Here is a 25,828-nt window from a genome sequence, read left to right on the forward strand (position 1 = left end):
TGATCACAGGATGAGAACCTTTTAAAACCTTTGAAACGAAAGTGTTAATCTGAAGACTTTTCTCCCAGTGGGGCCAGTGCAAGGCATTTTCTCTCTCTATCTCTTGTGCTCTGTGTATCTGCCTCTCTATCTCTTTCTCTCGCTATGCTCTCTCTCTCTCTCTCTCTCTCTCTCTCTCTCTCTCTCTGACACCCCAGATGGGATACTGGAGTCACGTCCCTTATATCCAGATATTGAGACACTGGGGTGTGACAAGAACCACGGGAATAGGGACACATCAGACGAGGTACAGGCCCCTTTAATAAAAATAGAAGGGGGAGTAATAGATGTAGAGACCCCTCTGGAGTCCAAGAAAATAGAAAAGGAGTTAGAGATACAGAAATGGAACATGAAAAAGGTTCAGGATAACATTAAAAACTTAAACAGAGATATTAACGTGCTGGGGCAGATCAGTGAGGATCAAAAAGATTTAATGGTAGGTGTATTGAAGGAAGTGGAAAAGATAACTACAACACTGTCAGGAGAAATTAAAGCTGAAGGAATGGTAATAGGAGTAAAGGACGAAAAGTGTAGTACAGAAGAGGAAACGAGATACGATCCACCATGGGAGGAAAGTAGAAGGAAAAGACTCGGGAGGGAGAAAAATAGACATGCCTACCTGGACATAGTTAGGACAAAAGAGAAAGATGTGAAACAACTAAACTATGGCCGAAAAGATTATCTTAGAGATGAACGTGACCAATATACCTTTGACCCTGAGACATTGGAAGCTGATAGGGACAGTGATAGTGACGAAGAAGAGTCAGAACAAGGTGGGATAAATAAATGCATTACAAGAGTAAAGAAGGAGCAGAAATCCCCAAAATTGAGATATCAATGCCCATTACTGATCACGGGACGGGGAACTCAAAAATATGTACCCTGGTCACGAATGGACTTAGAGAGTTTAATGAAAAAACTACCTCCGTTGAGTAATGGGGCTAGTCCATGGATTTCTTGTTTTGAGCGAGAAACCTGCCAAGAACAATTAGCACTCACAGATGTCAGAACTATCATGATAAAATTAAAGGCAGAAGGGGCCCTGAAGCAAATAGAGAAAATTGTAAGAAGCAGTAAATTGGGGGATGAAATAGAATTTAACCCACTTCGGAATAAATTTTGGGAAGCACTTAGAGAAACATTTCCTACACCCTATAGTTTGGATGCCTTGGTAACCCTTCAACTAAAGGAAGGAGAGACTGCACACGAGTATTTCACTCGAGCATGGGACTTATGGGAAACAGGGACTGGAGAAAGACCCGACCACAGCCCCTTAGGAAGGGCTCACTTTCGTAATGGGATAATAAACGGACTACCTGCTACGGTTCAAGCAAAATTAAGGGACATTGTGGGATTAGAGACAATGTCAGAGGATTTGTGGAAAAGACACCTGACACATGCAATCAAACGACATCGTCAATCAGAGCATGCTAAGTCAGAAAGTGCGTCCCAGAAGGAGGTGGACAAGACAACCGATAAATTGGTGAGAGCCATAGAACATATAGGGGTTAAATTAGCGGCCCAACAGATAGTCCCACAGGTCATGGGGCCAGTGATAAATCCGGGACCCCAAGTAAGAAATGGTTGGGAAAGACAGCTAGGTACAATGTATAGAGGGGAACATGCAGTATGCTGGTACTGCCAAAATCCTGGACACTACCAGCGGAACTGTCCGGAGGCTGGGAGAGCAAGGGGAAAAAGATTACCCTCTATTAGAGGCTATCGGGGAAGAGGAGGAAACTTAAGAGGACAAGCAAGGGGTAGGGATGGACACATTGATGGGCCCCAGAGAATCGGGGGGTGGCAGAGTGATCAACAAGTCCAGGCACCTCAGTGTAATGACTATATTGAGGAAGGTGCTGAATTTGATTATTGAAGGTGCCATGGAGAATCAAAAATCACGCCTCCCTGGGAGCCACCAAAAATTTGGGGGATGGTAAATGGAGAAAAAATTGAATTTATGGTTGACACAGGGGCAGCAGTTACGACAGTGATTAAAAAACCCCCAGGGAGCACATTTTCGGGCAAAACATTATCTACAATAGGATTCTCCGGGATAAGGGAAACACAGCCCTATACAGATAACATCGACATGACATTTGGACGACAAAGGGTTAAAACGCCTGTCCTGGTTGTGCCAAGTTGCCCCATTAATTTATTAGCAAGGGACATTCTTACCAAACTAGGAATAACCATACAATGTTCTGAGAAGGGCCTTCGGTTAACATACCCAGGGGATACAATAAGAAGGGGAGGACAGTTTATAGTAATGACCCCATCTAACGCTTCAGAAGACTCTGTGGAGGTTAGTATTTTCTGGAGTCGGCTACTGTATGATGAACCAGGCCCAGGGCTGATTAAACAGTTTTTTGAGTGGAGGGCCAGTATTCCTCGGTATGGGGATTACCATTATCCACTAGATCCTATGCATGTTACATTAAACTACACCATCCACCCGGACCAGGAATATGAGGAGAGGTGGGACTCTCTAAAAGAAGGGAAGACAGAAACGATACATTGTCCATTTATCTTTGTAGGTAAGGAGGGAATAGCTGCTATGGTTGTCATGACAGAAGAACAAATGGAGTGGTTCTGCTTAGGAGTAGAAAGTGTGCCTCATGTGACCTTGGGTATTGCCAAAGATCATCACGCTCGACAGCTGGGTCCGATGGTAAAGGAAGCGATAGGGTGTGAATACAGGCAGACAGAAATCCTGGGATATTCCACCTCGGAGGGAGGAAAATTTGTCAGACTGAATATTGAAGCATGGGACCAGGTTGTGAATGAGAAAGTAGAAAGAGACCGAGCCATAGAAGGAGAAAATATTGATCACAGAGACTCAGACAAATATCTTTCTAATCTGAGTCCACATATATGGACAACGGGGCCCTATGATGTGGGAGTAATAGAAGGAGAGGTATTTCTAGAATTGGCCAACCCCGGGCAGAAACCAATATGGAGAAAACAATACCGCTTGTCGCCCAGTCAGGAGGAGGGTATTAAAGGAACGATAGAAGGGTTAATGGAGTCAGGGGTTTTAAGGGCGGCACCTGACAGTATGTGGAACACGCCCATCATGCCTGTTCCCAAACAGGGTAGAAAAGACTGGAGGATGGTACACGACCTCCGGGAGATTAACTTGGCTACCAAGACCATCGGGAGACCAGTCCCAGACCCATATGTAGCACTTAGGGCTCTGAGTCCGGAGCACGAATACTATACTGTCATTGATCTGGCAAACGCATTCTTCTGCTTGAAATTAGCTGAGGAATGCCAAGACTGGTTCACTTTCACTTACCAAGCACATCGGTACACATACACTAGATTACCTCAGGGTTATAAGGACAGTCCAGGACTGTTCAATCAGGCCCTTAGCGAAATCCTAATGAAATTAAAGCTCCCGGAAGATGTTACACTGATTCAGTATGTAGACGACCTACTATTAGCAGGGAAAACGCCACATGGGTGCCTGACAGGGCAGCCAAACAGGTTACTGGTTATCATGAACATATACAGGGGATGATTTTGAGGTCCCATAACAAAAAAAATGAATCTGAAACTAAGGAGACTTGTAGCAGATTGAATGACTACACAGATGAGTTTTGTGGAGGAAGAGTGCTGTACAACTGGCTCCCCGCTAACTGGGATGGTCGGTGTGCTCTAGTAACCCTTAATGCGCCAGTGCTGATTGTCAAAAGGCAGGAGGGAGACGAGGATTCCCTAGAATTGCGCCACACAGAGAGTTGGCTGTGGAGAAAAAGGAGGAGTGTTGGACTCTTGGGGCCGGGAGGAAGGAACCCTGATGGGGTATGGATTGATGCCATTGGCCAAGCCCGGAATATTCCGGACGAATTTAAATTAGCCGATGAGATTGCAGCTGGGTTTGAAAGCTTTCCTGTTTTTAGTGCAATATTTCCCATCACTGTAAATAAGAATGTTAATAGGATCAACCTTATTCACTATAATGTCCAGCGCCTTGCAAATTTGACCAGGGACGTTGTTGAGGCAATACATCAACAACTGTCAGAAACTTCCCTTATGACACTTCAGAATAGGATAGCGATTGATATGGTCCTGGCAGAGAAAGGTGGAGTGTGTGCTATGTTTGGAGATCTATGCTGCACTTCTATCTCTAATAACACAGGGCCAGATGGATCACTCACTAAGGGGTTAACGAAACTTAGGGCATTGGCGAAAGAATTAAAAGCCCAGTCTGGAGTCTCCAATCCTGTTTTATCCTGGTTACAGGGAGTGTTTGGGAGATGGAGCACATTGTTAGGACAACTTTTGCTGGGTTTGTTCATTTCTGTATCAATTTTTATCACTTGTGGCTGTTGTTGTATTCCATGCATTCGAACGCTGGTCACGAGGACCATAGAGAAAGCCTTTGCTGACCGTGATGAACTGCCTCCGAAATATCAAGCTGTGCAGGCTGTGGAGCAAGACTATCTCACATTACAGGAGGCGGAGAAAGTTGCTGAGATCGATCTGGAGTCTGAAGGGGAATGTGATGGAAAGGAGGGATTGTGAATTAGATTGTTACACATATAATTTTAACCTTGCTTGTAACCTAAATATTATAACATTGATTGTAACACAAACATTATTAATCAGATTGTAGAACAAGTATTATGAATTAGATTGTAGACCATATGTTAACTTGGGAATTTACTAATGTACGGGGGGTTAGCTAGTTTTTTGCTTGGGGGCAAATGGGATGAAACTTGTAAACGGGCAATGGGATCGGGGTGACGGATGGGGGGTGTACGCAAAGGAGGGTTGGGGGAGCCCTCGCCCACCAGCCGAACTACCCTGTGAACAGAACCCGTATAGAGCTTGGCAATAATAGGCGAACTAATGTAACGCGGTGGTAGCATAGTCAGGGCGAGATTGTCCTCTAAAGAGGACAAAGGAGGGATTGTAAGGTAAAACATCATGAGATGGGAATGTGTAGGGAGTTACCCTGTACAGGGCAGTAACAAGAAGGGGAGGTGTCCTTGTACTCCTGTTAGGTAAAACATCATGAGATGGGACCGGAGAAGGAGTCACCCAGTACTAAGGAGTAACAGAATGCATCCTTGTACTTACAAGATAAGAGAGACATTGATGGATTGAGAGGCAGGAAGCTAGCAGGGAAAGGATAGCAACAGTTTTAGTCATTGGACAAGTAATGATATGATGATGTTCTAAGCATGTATCCAAGGGTATAAAAAATCACCATTTTGCTGATAACGGCAGAATGCATTCTCCGACTAACTTTGTTAGTCGCAAGTGTTACAATCCGGTAATAAAGAACAAAGAACCCTGATTTCGACTCAGCCTGGTGTTTGTCTCACTCATTCATGAACAAAGCAGACCTAACAGTACCCACACACCATCAAGTTTAGAAAATATCCAGGCCCCATGAAGATTAGCTGTAAAGCCTTGTATATGGGGCATAAGGTAGCGATCTGCAGTGGTATCCTCATTGAGGCATCTGTAATCCCCAAAAAGTCTCCAGCCTCCTGTGGCTTTGGACACCTATGTAATGGGGAAGCCCACGGGCTATCAGACCTGCATATGATTCCAAGTTACTCCATTTTGTGAAACTCTAGTTTCGCAAGCTGCAACTTGTCAGGCAGCAGGCATCGACCTCGGGCGTGTAGTGGAGGTCCTTGGGTGTGGATGTGGTGTGCGATGCCATGTTTATTTGCGGCAGTGGAGAACTGGGAAGTGACAATGTCCAGAAACTCGGCAAGAAGTTTGGCAAATTTGCTGTTCGAGTACTCCACAGTGTTTAGGTGTGGGGTGAGTAATTTGTCTTTTCCAAGATGGAAAGTCTGGAATGATGTGGTGTTCATCAACCAGCGCCCATTTAAGTCCACCATCAGTGAGTGGGCTCTAAGGAAGTCAGCACCCAGCAACGGCCAGGACTCAGCAGCAAGGATGAATTTCCATGTGAATTTATTGTCGCAGAATTTCAGGGGTCCATGTACCATACATACGAACCAAACTGTTATTCACCACAGTGAGTGTCAGACCTGGGCTCCTGGTACAGGTGTCAAAGCTCGAAGAAGGAAGAACATTAACCTCTGCACCCCTGTCGACTAGAAATTTGCATTGGTAGAGTTCATCCCAGACGTAGAGTAGGCAATTACAGTGGCTAGCCGCTATAGCCATTAGCAATGACTGGCCGTGGTGTTTTCCCAGAAAAGTGGAAGGGGTTTGGCAGTGGCGAGCTCCAGAACCCCAGCATTGATCTGTGAGCCTTGCAGCTTGCTTTTTCGCACGCCACAGAATGTCTGCACGGGCAGCCACTGTTCGGGGGTTATCAAAGTCCAAAATCCTCATCTGCCAACATGAGGCAGATGTCTTCTGGCATATGGTCTAAAAACAACTGTTCGAAGAGCAAGCGTGTTTGCCAGTGCCGACATGTCGTTCATTAACTCCAAAGGAGCGCGCTCACCCCAGGCCATCGATATGGAGAAGCCGTGCAGCTAACTCGAGTCATGACAGGCCGTAAATCTGGAAAAGGAAGGTTTTTAGATCTTTGTACTTGCCAAAAGCCGGTGGGTCCCGAAGGAAATCCACTATTTGACCAGCTGTGTCTTGGTCGAGGGCAATTGCCACATGATAGTACTTAGTGGCCTCCACTTCTGTCTTGTGAATGTGGAACTGTGCCTCAGCCTGCCCAAATCAAACTTCAGGTTGAGGGGTCCAATAGACAGTTGGAGAGAAACAGCTGCATTGTCCATGTTTGGTCCAAAATCCATTTGGGCCCATCGGGGTCACCAATGTAGCAACTGTGTCGCAGTGCGAAATGATGAATGACAAAGTAATCAGACGTAGTCAAGTCGAAGTTCAATAAAGTCATTTACTCAAACAGTCACGCGCTGCTTTTAAACCCACCCCCCCACCATGTTCCAAATGACATCATTGCATTGTGATGTCACGTCGTCACCCGGAACCTCCTGAGCCAGTTCGTTAAAGCCTCTGGTGAACTTCTACAGGCCAATAATTACAAGGTAGCTTGCAGGATGTCATTAATCAATGTTATTAATAAGTTATGTGGCAATTAGCAAGTGACAATTGGTTAGCGTGGTGCACTGTTAGCCAGAATCAGACACACACAAGTTAAAGACTGTACAACAGGTTTTAATCCACAAAGACTTCCACAGAGCCAGACTGGCTGTGGCTGCAGCAACTCTGAGTGAGGCCTCGGGAGGCCGGCGCAGGCTTATATCCCGGAGGGTGATTGACACCCAAATGGGTGGGGCTTGGTCCATTCAGGCTGACTGACTGACAGCCAACCAGGTGTTGTCTGTCCCCTTACACTCCTGCAGGTACAGAGGTTGCCCCCTGCGGTAGGCCAGTGGTGTACCACCACAGTGAGCAATAAGTTGTTCATATGCTTTAATTTTTCACTACTGACTAGTAACTACTTAGCAGTGGAATATGTGCAGTTTTCTAATGTATAACATTAGTCCCTTTCACACTTGCTAGTTAACGGCCAATCAACCTAATAAAGGTCTAGTGTGGAATGAAAATCTTCTCAACACCAGCATAACATGATGTCATCTCAAGCCAGGGTGTAATGCATGTCAAAAGAACCAAAGACATTGCAAACAGGCAAGTGTAGAACGGGTAATTGCATTCTAGGAAAGAAATGACACAAGTTTTTGCATTCTGCAGTTCTGCAGTTATACAGGGCCCTGGTGAGACCCCACCTGGAGTATTGCGTCCAGTTCTGGTCTCCAAACTTGAGGAAGGACATACTAGCTATAGAGGGTGTGCAGCGCAGATTTACAAGGTTAGTTCCAGGGATGACAGGGTTGTCATATGCAGCAAGGCTAGAAAAACTGGACTTGTATCCATTGGAGTTTAGAAGGATGAGGGGGGTCATGATTGAGGTATATAAAATCATCAGGGGGATAGACAAGGTGAAGTCTGATTACTTGTTCCCAATGATGGGGGAGACGAGGACTAGAGGGCATAGTTTAAGAATACAGGGTAGGCCCTTTAGGACGGAGATGAGAAAGCATTTTTTTACCCAGAGAAGTGTGAATCTGTGGAATGCTCTGCCACAGAGGGTGGTAGAGGCGGATTCGCTGACTATGTTCTAAAGAGAGTTAGATAAGACTCTTGTGGGTAACGGAATTAAGGGTTATGGGGATAAGGCTGGAAAGGGGTACAGATGGTAATGATCAGCCATGATCTAAAATGGTGGTGCTGGCCCGATGGGCCAAATGGCCTACTCCAGCTCCTAATTGTCTATTGTCTATTGTCTATTGAGTGCAGGAACGTAAAGGAAGAAAAGATTAAAATGAAGGTATAAACTTATCCTTGGGAATATCAGAGTGGCAGCGAGAGAAAGAGAGGAAATAAATAGCAATAGTGGACAATTTTTAAACAGCGTGGGAAAGTTGGTAGCACTGTAGCACACAATTTATAAAAACCATGTGAAAAAGTGAAGTCTGACCTCACTTCCCAGAATGCGATGTGGAGTAGAAACCCCTCCATGCATGAAGCCGGGCAAATAAAGCTTTCTCTGCTGCACAGCAACCTAGGAGGGCATATCTAACATCTCTTTTTCCCATGGTCTTTATAAATTGTGTGGAACAGCACTACCAACTTTCCCATGCTGTAAAAATGGTGCCCAATACTCCTACCAACTTTCCCACGCTGTACATATTGTGCACAATAGTGCTATCAACTTTCCCACGCTGTATATATTGTGCACAATAGTGCTATCAACTTTCCCACACTGTATATATTGTGCACAATAGTGCTATCAACTTTCCCACGCTGTATATATTGCACACAATAGTGCTATCAACTTTCCCACGCTGTACATATTGTGCACAATAGTGCTATCAACTTTCCCACGCTGTATATATTGTGCACAATAGTGCTATCAACTTTCCCACACTGTATATATTGTGCACAATAGTGCTATCAACTTTCCCACGCTGTATACATTCTGCACAATAGTGCTATCAACTTTCCCACGCTGTATACATTCTGCACAATAGTGCTATCAACTTTCCCACACTGTATATATTGTGCACAATAGTGCTATCAACTTTCCCACGCTGTATATATTGCACACAATAGTGCTATCAACTTTCCCACGCTGTATACATTCTGCACAATAGTGCTATCAACTTTCCCACACTGTATATATTGTGCACAATAGTGCTATCAACTCTCCCACGCTGTATACATTGTGCACAATAGTGCTATCAACTTTCCCACGCAGTATATATTGCACACAATAGTGCTATCAACTTTCCCACGCTGTATACATTCTGCACAATAGTGCTATCAACTTTCCCACACTGTATATATTGTGCACAATAGTGCTATCAACCTTCCCCCGCTGTATATATTGTGCACAATAGTGCTATCAACTTTCCCACGCTGTACATATTGTGCACAATAGTGCTATCAACTATCCCACGCAGTATATATTGTGCACAATAGTGCTATCAACTTTCCCACGCTGTATATATTGTGCACAATAGTGCTATCAACTTTCCCACGCTGTATATATTGTGCACAATAGTGCTATCAACTTTCCCACGCTGTATATATTGTGCACAATAGTGCTATCAACTTTCCCACGCTGTATATATTGTGCACAATAGTGCTATCAACTTTCCCACGCTGTACATATTGTGCACAATAGTGCTATCAACTTTCCCACGCTGTACATATTGTGCACAATAGTGCTATCAACTTTCCCACGCTGTATATATTGTGCACAATAGTGCTATCAACTTTCCCACGCTGTATATATTGTGCACAATAGTGCTATCAACTTTCCCACGCTGTACATATTGTGCACAATAGTGCTATCAACTTTCCCACGCTGTACATATTGTGCACAATAGTGCTATCAACTTTCCCACGCAGTATATATTGTGCACAATAGTGCTATCAACTTTCCCACGCAGTACATATTGTGCACAATAGTGCTATCAACTTTCCCACGCTGTACATATTGTGCACAATAGTGCTATCAACTTTCCCACACTGTATATATTGTGCACAATAGTGCTATCAACTTTCCCACGCTGTACATATTGTGCACAATAGTGCTATCAACTTTCCCACACTGTATATATTGTGCACAATAGTGCTATCAACTTTCCCACGCAGTTCATATTGTGCACAATAGTGCTATCAACTTTCCCACGCTGTATATATTGTGCACAATAGTGCTATCAACTTTCCCACGCAGTTCATATTGTGCACAATAGTGCTATCAACTTTCCCACGCTGTATACATTCTGCACAATAGTACTATCAACTTTCCCACACTGTATATATTGTGCACAATAGTGCTATCAAGTTTCCCACGCTGTACATATTGTGCACAATAGTGCTATCAACTTTCCCACGCTGTACATATTGTGCACATAAGTGCTATCAACTTTCCCACGCTGTACATATTGTGCACAATAGTGCTATCAACTTTCCCACGCTGTACATATTGTGCACAATAGTGCTATCAACTTTCCCACACTGTACATATTGTGCACAATAGTGCTATCAACTTTCCCACGCAGTACATATTGTGCACAATAGTGCTATCAACTTTCCCACGCTGTACATATTGTGCACAATAGTGCTATCAACTTTCCCACGCAGTACATATTGTGCACAATAGTGCTATCAACTTTCCCACGCAGTACATATTGTGCACAATAGTCCTACCAACATTCCCACGCTGTATATATTGTGCACAATAGTGCTATCAACTTTCCCACGCAGTACATATTGTGCACAATAGTGCTATCAACTTTCCCACGCAGTTCATATTGTGCACAATAGTGCTATCAACTTTCCCACGCAGTACATATTGTGCACAATAGTGCTATCAACTTTCCCACGCAGTACATATTGTGCACAATAGTGCTATCAACTTTCCCACGCTGTACATATTGTGCACAATAGTCCTACCAACATTCCCACGCTGTATATATTGTGCACATAAGTGCTATCAACTTTCCCACGCAGTACACATTGTGCACAATAGTGCTATCAACTTTCCCACGCAGTACATATTGTGCACAATAGTGCTATCAACTTTCCCACGCAGTACATATTGTGCACAATAGTCCTACCAACATTCCCACGCAGTATATATTGTGCACAATAGTGCTATCAACTTTCCCACGCAGTTCATATTGTGCACAATAGTGCTATCAACTTTCCCACGCAGTTCATATTGTGCACAATAGTGCTATCAACTTTCCCACGCAGTACATATTGTGCACAATAGTGCTATCAACTTTCCCACGCAGTACATATTGTGCACAATAGTCCTACCAACATTCCCACGCTGTATATATTGTGCACAATAGTGCTATCAACTTTCCCACGCAGTTCATATTGTGCACAATAGTGCTATCAACTTTCCCACGCTGTACATATTGTGCACAATAGTGCTATCAACTTTCCCACGCAGTACATATTGTGCACAATAGTCCTACCAACATTCCCACGCTGTATATATTGTGCAAAATAGTGCTATCAACTTTCCCACGCTGTACATATTGTGCACAATAGTGCTATCAACTTTCCCACGCAGTTCATATTGTGCACAATAGTGCTATCAACTTTCCTACGCAGTACATATTGTGCACAATAGTGCTATCAACTTTCCCACGCAGTACATATTGTGCACAATAGTCCTACCAACATTCCCACGCTGTATATATTGTGCACAATAGTGCTATCAACTTTCCCACGCAGTTCATATTGTGCACAATAGTGCTATCAACTTTCCCACGCTGTACATATTGTGCACAATAGTGCTATCAACTTTCCCACGCAGTATATATTGTGCACAATAGTGCTATCAACTTTCCCACGCTGTATATATTGTGCACAATAGTGCTAACAACTTTCCCACGCAGTTCATATTGTGCACAATAGTGCGATCAACTTTCCCACGCAGTATATATTGTGCACAATAGTGCTATCAACTTTCCCACGCTGTATATATTGTGCACAATAGTGCTATCAACTTTCCCACGCTGTACATGTTGTGCACAATAGTGCTATCAACTTTCCCATGCTGTACATATTGTGCACAATAGTGCTATCAACTTTCCCATGCTGTACATATTGTGCACAATAGTGCTATCAACTTTCCCACGCTGTACATATTGTGCACAATAGTGCTATCAACTTTCCCACGCAGTATATATTGTGCACAATAGTGCTATCAACTTTCCCACGCAGTATATATTGTGCACAATAGTGCTATCAACTTTCCCACGCTGTACATATTGTGCACAATAGTGCTATCAACTTTCCCACGCAGTATATATTGTGCACAATAGTGCTATCAACTTTCCCACGCTGTATATATTGTGCACAATAGTGCTATCAACTTTCCCACGCTGTACATGTTGTGCACAATAGTGCTAACAACTTTCCCACGCAGTTCATATTGTGCACAATAGTGCGATCAACTTTCCCACGCAGTATATATTGTGCACAATAGTGCTATCAACTTTCCCACGCTGTATATATTGTGCACAATAGTGCTATCAACTTTCCCACGCTGTACATGTTGTGCACAATAGTGCTATCAACTTTCCCATGCTGTACATATTGTGCACAATAGTGCTATCAACTTTCCCATGCTGTACATATTGTGCACAATAGTGCTATCAACTTTCCCACGCTGTACATATTGTGCACAATAGTGCTATCAACTTTCCCACGCAGTATATATTGTGCACAATAGTGCTATCAACTTTCCCACGCAGTATATATTGTGCACAATAGTGCTATCAACTTTCCCACGCTTTATGTATTGTGCACAATAGTGCTATCAACTTTCCCACGCAGTTCATATTGTGCACAATAGTGCTATCAACTTTCCCCCGCTGTATATATTGTGCACAATAGTGCTATCAACTTTCCCATGCTGTACATATTGTGCACAATAGTGCTATCAACTTTCCCATGCTGTACATATTGTGCACAATAGTGCTATCAACTTTCCCACGCTGTACATATTGTGCACAATAGTGCTATCAACTTTCCCACGCAGTATATATTGTGCACAATAGTGCTATCAACTTTCCCACGCAGTATATATTGTGCACAATAGTGCTATCAACTTTCCCACGCTTTATGTATTGTGCACAATAGTGCTATCAACTTTCCCACGCAGTTCATATTGTGCACAATAGTGCTATCAACTTTCCCACGCTGTATATATTGTGCACAATAGTGCTATCAACCTTCCCCCGCTGTATATATTGTGCACAATAGTGCTATCAACTTTCCCACGCAGTACATATTGTGCACAATAGTGCTATCAACTTTCCCACGCTGTACATATTGTGCACAATAGTGCTATCAACTTTCCCATGCTGTACATATTGTGCACAATAGTGCTATCAACTTTCCCATGCTGTATATATTGCACACAATAGTGCTATCAACTTTCCCACGCTGTATATATTGCACACTAGTCCTACCAACCTTTTGCACGCTGCTGATAATGCACACAATAGTGCTATCAACTTTCCCACGCTGTATATATTGTGCACAATAGTGCTATCAACTTTCCCACGCTGTATATGTTGTGCACAATAGTGCTATCAACTTTCCCACACTGTATATATTGTGCACAATAGTGCTATCAACATTCCCACGCTGTACATATTGTGCACAATAGTGCTATCAACTTTCCCACGCTGTACATATTGTGCACAATAGTGCTATCAACTTTCCCATGCTGTACATATTGTGCACAATAGTGCTATCAAATTTCCCACACCTTATATATTGTGCACAATAGTGCTATCAACTTTCCCATGCTGTACATATTGTGCACAATAGTGCTATCAAATTTCCCACACCTTATATATTGTGCACAATAGTGCTATCAACTTTGCCACGCAGTATATATTGTGCACAATAGTGCTATCAACTTTCCCACGCTGTATATATTGTGCACAATAGTGCTATCAACTTTCCCACGCTGTACATATTGTGCACAATAGTGCTATCAAATTTCCCACACCTTATATATTGTGCACAATAGTGCTATCAACTTTCCCACGCAGTATATATTGTGCACAATAGTGCTATCAACTTTCCCACGCTGTATATATTGTGCACAATAGTGCTATCAACTTTCCCACGCATTATATATTGCACACAATAGTGCTATCAACTTTCCCACGCAGTATATGTTGTGCACAATAGTGCTATCAACTTTCCCACGCTGTATATATTGCACACAATAGTGCTATCAACTTTCCCATGCTGTATATATGGCACACTAGTCCTACCAACCTTTCCACGCTGCTGATAATGCACACAATAGTGCTATCAACTTTCCCACGCAGTATATATTGTGCACAATAGTGCTATCAACTTTCCCACGCTGTATATATTGCACACAATAGTGCTATCAACTTTCCCACGCAGTATATATTGTGCACAATAGTGCTATCAACTTTCCCACGCTGTATATATTGCACACAATAGTGCTATCAACTTTCCCACGCTGTATATATTGCACACTAGTCCTACCAACCTTTCCACGCTGCTGATAATGCACACAATAGTGCTATCAACTTTCCCACGCAGTATATATTGTGCACAATAGTGCTATCAACTTTCCCACGCTGTATATATTGCACACAATAGTGCTATCAACTTTCCCACGCAGTATATATTGTGCACAATAGTGCTATCAACTTTCCCACGCAGTACATATTGTGCACAATAGTGCTATCAACTTTCCCACGCTGTATATATTGAGCACAATAGTGCTATCAACTTTCCCACGCTGTATATATTGCACACAATAGTGCTATCAACTTTCCCACGCTGTATATATTGCACACTAGTCCTACCAACCTTTCCACGCTGCTGATAATGCACACAATAGTGCTATCAACTTTCCCACGCAGTATATATTGTGCACAATAGTGCTATCAACTTTCCCACGCAGTATATATTGTGCACAATAGTACTATCAACTTTCCCACGCTTTATGTATTGTGCACAATAGTGCTATCAACTTTCCCACGCAGTTCATATTGTGCACAATAGTGCTATCAACTTTCCCCCGCTGTATATATTGTGCACAATAGTGCTATCAACTTTCCCACGCAGTATATATTGTGCACAATAGTGCTATCAACTTTCCCACGCTGTACATATTGTGCACAATAGTGCTATCAACTTTCCCACGCAGTATATATTGTGCACAATAGTGCTATCAACTTTCCCACGCAGTATATATTGTGCACAATAGTGCTATCAACTTTCCCACGCAGTTCATATTGTGCACAATAGTGCTATCAACTTTCCCATGCTGTATATATTGCACACAATAGTGCTATCAACTTTCCCACGCTGTATATATTGCACACTAGTCCTACCAACCTTTCCACGCTGCTGATAATGCACACAATAGTGCTATCAACTTTCCCACGCTGTACATATTGTGCACAATAGTGCTATCAACTTTCCCACGCTGTACATATTGTGCACAATAGTGCTATCAACTTTCCCATGCTGTACATATTGTGCACAATAGTGCTATCAACTTTCCCACGCTGTACATATTGTGCACAATAGTGCTATCAACTTTCCCACGCAGTATATATTGTGCACAATAGTGCTATCAACTTTCCCACGCTGTATATATTGTGCACAATAGTGCTATCAACTTTCCCACGCTGTATATATTGCACACAATAGTGCTATCAACTTTCCCACGCAGTATATGTTGTGCAGAATAGTGCTATCAACTTTCCCACGCTGTATATATTGCACACAATAGTGCTATCAACTTTCCCATGCTGTATATATTGCACACTAGTCCTACCAACCTTTCCACGCTGCTGATAATGCACACAATAGTGCTATCAACTTTCCCACGCAGTATATATTGTGCACAATAGTGCTATCAACTTTCCCACGCAGTACATATTGTGCACAATAGTGCTATCAACTTTCCCACGCTGTATATATTGCACACAATAGTGCTATCAACTTTCCCACGCAGTATATATTGTGCACAATAGTGCTATCAACTTTCCCACGCTGTATATATTGCACACAATAGTGCTATCAACTTTCCCACGCTGTATATATTGCACACTAGTCCTACCAACCTTTCCACGCTGCTGATAATGCACACAATAGTGCTATCAACTTTCCCACGCAGTATATATTGTGCACAATAGTGCTATCAACTTTCCCACGCTGTATATATTGCACACAATAGTGCTATCAACTTTCCCACGCAGTATATATTGTGCACAATAGTGCTATCAACTTTCCCACGCTGTACATATTGTGCACAATAGTGCTATCAACTTTCCCACGCTGTATATATTGTGCACAATAGTGCTATCAACTTTCCCACGCAGTATATATTGTGCACAATAGTGCTATCAACTTTCCCACGCTGTATATATTGAGCACAATAGTGCTATCAACTTTCCCACGCTGTATATATTGCACACAATAGTGCTATCAACTTTCCCACGCTGTATATATTGCACACTAGACCTACCAACCTTTCCACGCTGCTGATAATGCACACAATAGTGCTATCAACTTTCCCACGCAGTATATATTGCACACAATAGTGCTATCAACTTTCCCACGCTGTATATATTGCACACAATAGTGCTATCAACTTTCCCACGCTGTATATATTGTGCACAATAGTGCTATCAACTTTCCCACGCAGTATATATTGTGCACAATAGTGCTATCAACTTTCCCACGCTGTATATATTGTGCACAATAGTGCTATCAACTTTCCCACGCAGTATATATTGTGCACAATAGTGCTATCAACTTTCCCATGCTGTATATATTGTGCACAATAGTTCTATCAACTTTCCCATGCTGTATATATTGCACACAATAGTGCTATCAACTTTCCCACGCAGTATATATTGTGCACAATAGTGCTATCAACTTTCCCACGCTGTATATATTGCACACAATAGTGCTATCAACTTTCCCATGCTGTATATATTGCACACAATAGTGCTATCAACTTTCCCACGCTGTATATATTGTGCACAATAGTGCTATCAACTTTCCCACGCTGTATATATTGCACACAATAGTGCTATCAACTTTCCCACGCTGTATATATTGCACACAATAGTGCTATCAACTTTCCCACGCTGTATATATTGTGCACAATAGTGCTATCAACTTTCCCACGCAGTATATATTGTGCACAATAGTGCTATCAACTTTCCCACGCTGTATATATTGTGCACAATAGTGCTATCAACTTTCCCACGCTGTATATATTGCACACAATAGTGCTATCAACTTTCCCACGCTGTATATATTGTGCACAATAGTGCTATCAACTTTCCCACGCTGTATATATTGCACACAATAGTGCTATCAACTTTCCCACGCTGTATATATTGCACACAATAGTGCTATCAACTTTCCCACGCAGTATATATTGTGCACAATAGTGCTATCAACTTTCCCACGCAGTATATATTGTGCACAATAGTGCTATCAACTTTCCCACGCTGTATATATTGCACACAATAGTGCTATCAACTTTCCCACGCAGTATATGTTGTGCACAATAGTGCTATCAACTTTACCACGCTGTATATATTGCACACAATAGTGCTATCAACTTTCCCATGCTGTATATATTGCACACTAGTCCTACCAACCTTTCCACGCTGCTGATAATGCACACAATAGTGCTATCAACTTTCCCACGCAGTATATATTGTGCACAATAGTGCTATCAACTTTCCCACGCAGTACATATTGTGCACAATAGTGCTATCAACTTTCCCACGCTGTATATATTGCACACAATAGTGCTATCAACTTTCCCACGCAGTATATATTGTGCACAATAGTGCTATCAACTTTCCCACGCTGTATATATTGCACACAATAGTGCTATCAACTTTCCCACGCTGTATATATTGCACACTAGTCCTACCAACCTTTCCACGCTGCTGATAATGCACACAATAGTGCTATCAACTTTCCCACGCAGTATATATTGTGCACAATAGTGCTATCAACTTTCCCACGCTGTATATATTGCACACAATAGTGCTATCAACTTTCCCACGCAGTATATATTGTGCACAATAGTGCTATCAACTTTCCCACGCTGTACATATTGTGCACAATAGTGCTATCAACTTTCCCACGCTGTATATATTGTGCACAATATTGCTATCAACTTTCCCACGCAGTATATATTGTGCACAATAGTGCTATCAACTTTCCCACGCTGTATATATTGAGCACAATAGTGCTATCAACTTTCCCACGCTGTATATATTGCACACAATAGTGCTATCAACTTTCCCACGCTGTATATATTGTGCACAATAGTGCTATCAACTTTCCCACGCAGTATATATTGTGCACAATAGTGCTATCAACTTTCCCACGCTGTATATATTGTGCACAATAGTGCTATCAACTTTCCCACGCAGTATATATTGTGCACAATAGTGCTATCAACTTTCCCACGCAGTATATATTGTGCACAATAGTGCTATCAACTTTCCCACGCTGTATATATTGCACACAATAGTGCTATCAACTTTCCCACGCTGTATATATTGCACACAATAGTGCTATCAACTTTCCCACGCTGTATATATTGTGCACAATAGTGCTATCAACTTTCCCACGCAGTATATATTGTGCACAATAGTGCTATCAACTTTCCCACGCTGTATATATTGTGCACAATAGTGCTATCAACTTTCCCACGCTGTATATATTGCACACAATAGTGCTATCAACTTTCCCACGCTGTATATATTGTGCACAATAGTGCTATCAACTTTCCCACGCTGTATATATTGCACACAATAGTGCTATCAACTTTCCCACGCTGTATATATTGTGCACAATAGTGCTATCAACTTTCCCACGCTGTATATATTGCACACAATAGTGCTATCAACTTTCCCACGCTGTATATATTGCACACAATAGTGCTATCAACTTTCCCACGCAGTATATATTGTGCACAATAGTGCTATCAACTTTCCCACGCAGTATATATTGTGCACAATAGTGCTATCAACTTTCCCATGCTGTATATATTGCACACAATAGTGCTATCAACTTTCCCACGCTGTATATATTGTGCACAATAGTGCTATCAACTTTCCCACGCTGTATATATTGCACACAATAGTGCTATCAACTTTCCCACGCTGTATATATTGCACACAATAGTGCTATCAACTTTCCCACGCTGTATATATTGTGCACAATAGTGCTATCAACTTTCCCACGCAGTATATATTGTGCACAATAGTGCTATCAACTTTCCCACGCTGTATATATTGTGCACAATAGTGCTATCAACTTTCCCACGCAGTATATATTGTGCACAATAGTGCTATCAACTTTCCCACGCAGTATATATTGTGCACAATAGTGCTATCAACTTTCCCACGCTGTATATATTGCACACAATAGTGCTATCAACTTTCCCACGCTGTATATATTGCACACAATAGTGCTATCAACTTTCCCACGCTGTATATATTGTGCACAATAGTGCTATCAACTTTCCCACGCAGTATATATTGTGCACAATAGTGCTATCAACTTTCCCACGCTGTATATATTGTGCACAATAGTGCTATCAACTTTCCCACGCTGTATATATTGCACACAATAGTGCTATCAACTTTCCCACGCTGTATATATTGTGCACAATAGTGCTATCAACTTTCCCACGCTGTATATATTGCACACAATAGTGCTATCAACTTTCCCACGCTGTATATATTGCACACAATAGTGCTATCAACTTTCCCACGCAGTATATATTGTGCACAATAGTGCTATCAACTTTCCCACGCAGTATATATTGTGCACAATAGTGCTATCAACTTTCCCATGCTGTATATATTGTGCACAATAGTGCTATCAACTTTCCCATGCTGTATATATTGCACACAATAGTGCTATCAACTTTCCCACGCAGTATATATTGTGCACAATAGTGCTATCAACTTTCCCACGCTGTATATATTGCACACAATAGTGCTATCAACTTTCCCACGCTGTATATATTGTGCACAATAGTGCTATCAACTTTCCCACGCTGTATATATTGTGCACAATAGTGCTATCAACTTTCCCACGCAGTATATATTGTGCACAATAGTGCTATCAACTTTCCCACGCTGTATATATTGAGCACAATAGTGCTATCAACTTTCCCACGCTGTATATATTGCACACAATAGTGCTATCAACTTTCCCACGCTGTATATTTTGCACACTAGTCCTACCAACCTTTCCACGCTGCTGATAATGCACACAATAGTGCTATCAACTTTCCCACGCAGTATATATTGTGCACTATAGTCCTACCAACATTCCCACACTGTATGTATTGTACAAAATAGTCCTACCAACCTTCGCATGCTCTATATATTGTGCACAATATTGCTACCAACTTTCCCACACTGTATAAAAATTGTCTACTATTGCTATTTATACCTCGCCCTTTCCCATGGTTCCTTATAAAGGTTTATATAGGTTTGCACAATAACATTAGGGGCTGAAGGACTCATACTGTGTTGTACCTAAAGCTTAATTATATTATAATTGGGCATTATTAATTTTGTTCAAATTTGGATTTAGGACAGGTGCACCATCGCTCGATGCGTCATGATGTCACCTGCAGAAGGTAAAACGGTCCTAATGCCGTGGATGGCTCTTTGCAAATGTGAGCGAGTATCATGTCCCAATTAAAAGCGGTCAACCATTCCTATCCTGGGACACTGAATGGCCGATTTAGCGGAACCTAAGTGTTAAAGAGACACTGATCAGTGATAGCCACTACGCGGAGAACTGTTGAGCACAAGTTCGTTACCATTTCACGGCCAGCAACGAATTCACTATGCTGAAGGAAATGAGTGGTGGTGCGGCCAACTGTCCTCTGCATGATGCTGGGGTCCTGTGCCAGTGTGGCTATGCCCTCTTGGGGCTGGCCCAGTTTGTGTCCTAACAGCTTTGCCATTGCCTGGGCAACCATTAATCTTCACAACATTGTTTGCTACTACTTTCTGTTGAATACCATCGTTCATTTCCTACTAGCCATGGTCAGTTCACCCTGCTCACCAAGTTTCTTCAACTCGTTGGAATCCATCATGGTTGACAGCTACTGCCTTAAATGTAGGTTACTGCTGCTCTACTATCTTAACATTTGCTTTGTCCACTTTTCCAGCTGACACTGAATTTCAAATGAAATCATCTTAATTATTTGAGAGCATCTGTTATCATTAAATGATGAACTAATCTATTATTAAACTATGACCGACTTATAGATAGATTTCATCGTAGGGGAGTCTAAAACTGAAGGGCACAATTTTATTTCAAGGTGAGAGGAGGGGAAGATTTAAAGGAGACCTCATGGACAGGTTTTCGCAAAGAGGGTAATGGGTATGAGACAAGCTGACTCGGTATTATAATGTGGAAACAAATTTGGACACGTACGTGGACCAGAAAAGTTTAGACAGAACAATTTAGGCCAAAGTCAGGCAATAAGAGCACAGTTATACATGTTTTAACATGTTATAACATGTTATAACCGTGTTGTCTGACTATGAACCTGTCTCATTTCAAGTGACCAAAAGTAAAACAGACTGTTTTCTAGTTGGTTCCACAATGTAGTTCCTGAGAAACTGCAAAATTCATTCTATGAATGCCTGATGACCACCTTAACCAACTTGACTTCCAAAGTCAGAGAATTGTACAGTACAGGAACAAAACCTCTGGCCTACCTTTATCCTCATTTACATCATTCCTATTTGCGGGCATTATATCTGTATCCTTGCATGCTTTGTTTATTTAATTGAATGTATATAAACATATAAAGAATAAAAGGCTATTTAGCCCTTCGAACCTATTTAAAAAGATCATGGTTGATCACATGATTTCTTCAATGGCCCCTTCAAAAAATCAGAATTTATTGTCATGAACTTGTGTCATGAAACAGGTTGTTTTGTGGAAGCATTGCAGGTGCAGAATTACTATAAATTACAATTTATAAATAAATAAATTGGTGCAAAAGAAGAGAAGAATGAGGTCATGTTTGTGGTTCATTGTCCATTCAGAAATCTGATGGCAGAGGGGAAAAAGTTGTTTTTGCACTGTTGGGTGTTCATCTTCAGGCTCCTGTACCTTCTTCCTGATGGTATCAGTCTGGTAGGTGTCTTTGAGGATAGAGGTCGTTTTCTTGAGACACCATTATTAAACTATGACAGACTTATAGATAGACTTCATCGTAGATGTCCTCAGTGGAGTGAAGACTGATGCCCTTGATGGCACTGCCCATTTCACAACTCCCTGAAGACTTTCCCTGTCCTGTGCAAGTCTTTGGTGACATACCAAATATTCTCAAACTCCTAACGAAGTATTGCCTTTGGCGCGCTTTCTTCATGATTGCATCAAAATGAAGGACCCAGAATAGATCTTCAGAGATGTTGACACCTACAAATTTGAAGTTCTCAACCCTTTCCACTGCTGACCCTTTGATAAGGACTGGCTTATGGTCTCTTGATAGCTTCCTGCTGGTCCATAATCAGTTCCTTAATTTTGCAAATGTTGAGTTCAAGGTTGTTGTTGCGACACCACTCAATCAGCTGATCCATCTCACTTTTGCACACTTCCTCATTGCTGTCAGTGATTCAGTGGATGACCGTGGGGTCATCAGCAAATTTGTAGATGGCACTTGAATTCTGCTTAGCCACACAATCATGGATATAGAGAGTAGAACAGTAGGCTAAGCACACATTGAGACGTGCCTATGTTGATTGTCAGTGTAGAGGAGATATTGTTTCCGTTTCATACTGACTCTGGTCTTCCAGTGAGGAAGTTAAGGATCCAGGTGCAGAGGGAGGTGCAGATGCCCAAATTTTGAAGCTTGCTGACCAGCACTGATGGTGTTGAAAGCTGAGCTGTAGTCGATGAAAAGCAGCTGATGTAAGTATTGTTGTTGTCGAGGTGATCAGGGCTGAATGGAGAGGCAGGGAGATTGCATCTACTCTAGAGCAATTGTAGCAGTAGGTGAATTGCAATTGATTGAGATCTTTACTTAGGTATGTGCTAATTCTGGCTATGGCCAGCCTTTCAAAGCATTTCATCACAGTCCATAATCTGCTACTGGGTGATACTTATTGAGGCAGTTCCCTCTGGTCTTCTTGGGCATCAGTATGATTAATGTCCTTTTGAAGCAGGTGGGAACCTCTGACTGCAGCAGTGAGAGATTGAAACACTCTAACCAGTTGGCTGGCACAGATTTTCAGTGCCCTGCCAGAGGCGCCATCAGGGTGTGACACCTTGCGAGAGTTCACTCTTTTGCCTCAGAGACATATATCACAGAGTCACCAGCTTCTGCAGGAATTCTTACAGGCACAGTTGAATTCTCCTTTTCAAAGCAGGCATAAAAGGTGTTCAGCTCGTCGGGAGTATCAGTACAGCAAGGTAATATTAATGTCATCAGCTGTGGCAGGGCCTGCTACAAAACCAGTACGAGACAGCAAAGTTTCTCTCCCAGATGAACTCAATGCCTTCTACATCCAATTTGACCACAAAAAATCAAGAACTACCACTGCTCACCCCAATTTTGCCTGATCATCCTCTCTTCTCCGTATCCAGGGATGAATTGCAGGCTGCCTTCAGGAGAGTGAATCTGAGGAAAGAATCCAGTCTGGATGGAGTACCCAGCCGAGTATTAAAAAAACTCTTTGCTGACCAACTTACCAAGGTATTCACAGTATCTTCAAAATCTCACTCCAGCAGGGTGTGGTACCCACCCTATTTCAAACAGGCATCAATCGACCATTGCCCAGAAAGAGAGTGGTAACCTTCCTAAATTACTATCAACCAGCGGCACTCACAACAACAGTGATGAAATGTTTTGAATAAAGGTAGAGAAATCCCACGGGTCTGACAAGATATTCTCTCAGGCCTTGAGGGAGGCTAGTGTAGAAATTGCAGGGGCTCTGGCAGAAATATTTACAATGTCCTTAGCCACAGGTGAGGTAATGGAGGATTGGAGGGTAGCTCATGTTGTTTTCCATAAGTAAACCAGGAAATTACAGGCTGGTGAGGCTGATGTCAGTCATAGGTAAATTATTAGAAGGTGTTCTACGAGGTTGGATATACAACTATTTGTACAACCAAGGGCTGATTAAACAAAGTCAGCATGGCTTTGTGCATGATAGGTCATGTTTAACAAATCTTAAAGAGTTTTTCAAGGCGATTACCAATCAAGTAGATGAAGGAAAGGCTGTGAATGTTGTCTGGATAAACTTTAGTAAGGCCTTTGACAATATCCCACATGGGATATTTCAAAGTTTTCTTCATTTCTGCAGTTAATAAGAGTTCCCTTAGTTGCTGTCGCTGTTCTTCTAGCTGTAATATCATCTATAGCCATTTCCTGGAGGTATCTGCTGAGGCTGTTTGAGTTTGACAGCATTATTTTTAACACAACCAATCCAATTAAAGAGTCAAAATCACATATGGTATACAGTGATGCACTCCTATCCCTATATGTTTTGGGGTCTTGATCATTTGTCAAGTCAAGCAATGCCTTTACGATATGAGGTAATTGCTCTACCATGGCTTTTACTGCTTCACATCTACAAGACCACCTTGTTACACTTTGAGATTTAAGTGTCCATGAGATTTGTTCTCTGTCAACCGTGATGCTTTCAAAGAATGCAAGTCATTTGGGATTGGCCTCTAGAAAGTTGTAGAGGTTCTGAATAGTTCCTAAGGCATTGTGGAGTAGCTCAATATCTGTCATTTTGTATTGGAAAGTAAGATTTAGGAGGATCCCATAACAATGGACATAGATGGCAAGTGGAGAAATCTCCTTCATTATTGTTGCCAAACCTCCATGAACACCGCTCATATTTGCTGCGCCATCAAAACGTTTTCCAACGATTTTGTCAAGTTTCAGATCCAGCTTCCAGAGTACATTTTTGACTAACTCAATAGAAGGCATTGCATAAAATCTACTGAAAGACTCCCTGGTTTCTCCTTCAGTGTCGAATCGGAGGTATATTGCAACTTGCTGAACCTTGCTAACATCTGGATGCTCAAATGGATGATGATATAATTGAAGGAACAAAAGCTTATTTATTCATTTGATGTGTTTAATAGTCTTTAATGAATGTTCTCTTGGGGGAGGTAGGGGATACATGATCTATTCCTTTAGCTAACATGTATCATATAATGGTGAGAACCATGGCCAGCATGGTAGATGGGGATGGTGCTGTCTTTATTTTCTAGATGCACTTCTTTGGGAAGTGTTTACTTTAATTGTGTCTATGATATATGTTTATAGGTTTGTTTATCTTTCAGATTTCTTTTCTCTCTTTCACTGAATGGAGATGTCCAAGAAGAGTTGTTTTGATTAAGTTTAGGAGGTCCCAGAGAAGAGGCACAGAGGAGTGTAAGTTTACAGGAATTTAATAAAATGACAATGGATAATGCTGTAGCGGTACACTGGTGGAGTGGGGGAGGGTGGAATGGACAGAACCAGAACTAATAGCTCCAAACTCATGATAGCTAGACACAACAGGCTGGCAACTTGCCTCTACAGCATAGTGACTCAGCAGCACCTGAAGCTCTGCTGAGAAGCCCTGGCCTACTCAACACGAATGTCATGAGGTAGTACGTACTGCAAATGTCATGATGTCAGGTCATCTGCTGTTTGTCTATATCTAGCCTGACAACAGGTCAATAAATTACT

General features: G+C 42.0%; 1 long non-coding RNA gene across 1 annotated transcript; it reads left to right on the forward strand.

Annotated features, from left to right (window-relative positions):
* Positions 1–6,966: 6,966 nt before the first annotated feature.
* On the forward strand, positions 6,967–22,062 carry LOC138753636 (uncharacterized). Its single transcript, XR_011351320.1, has 3 exons — positions 6,967–7,043; positions 7,522–7,647; positions 20,707–22,062. It is a non-coding gene; the product is annotated as an uncharacterized lncRNA (long non-coding RNA).
* Positions 22,063–25,828: the final 3,766 nt, after the last annotated feature.

The sequence above is a fragment of the Narcine bancroftii genome, chromosome 1 (genome assembly GCF_036971445.1).
Source record: "Narcine bancroftii isolate sNarBan1 chromosome 1, sNarBan1.hap1, whole genome shotgun sequence".
Lineage (NCBI taxonomy): Eukaryota > Metazoa > Chordata > Chondrichthyes > Torpediniformes > Narcinidae > Narcine > Narcine bancroftii.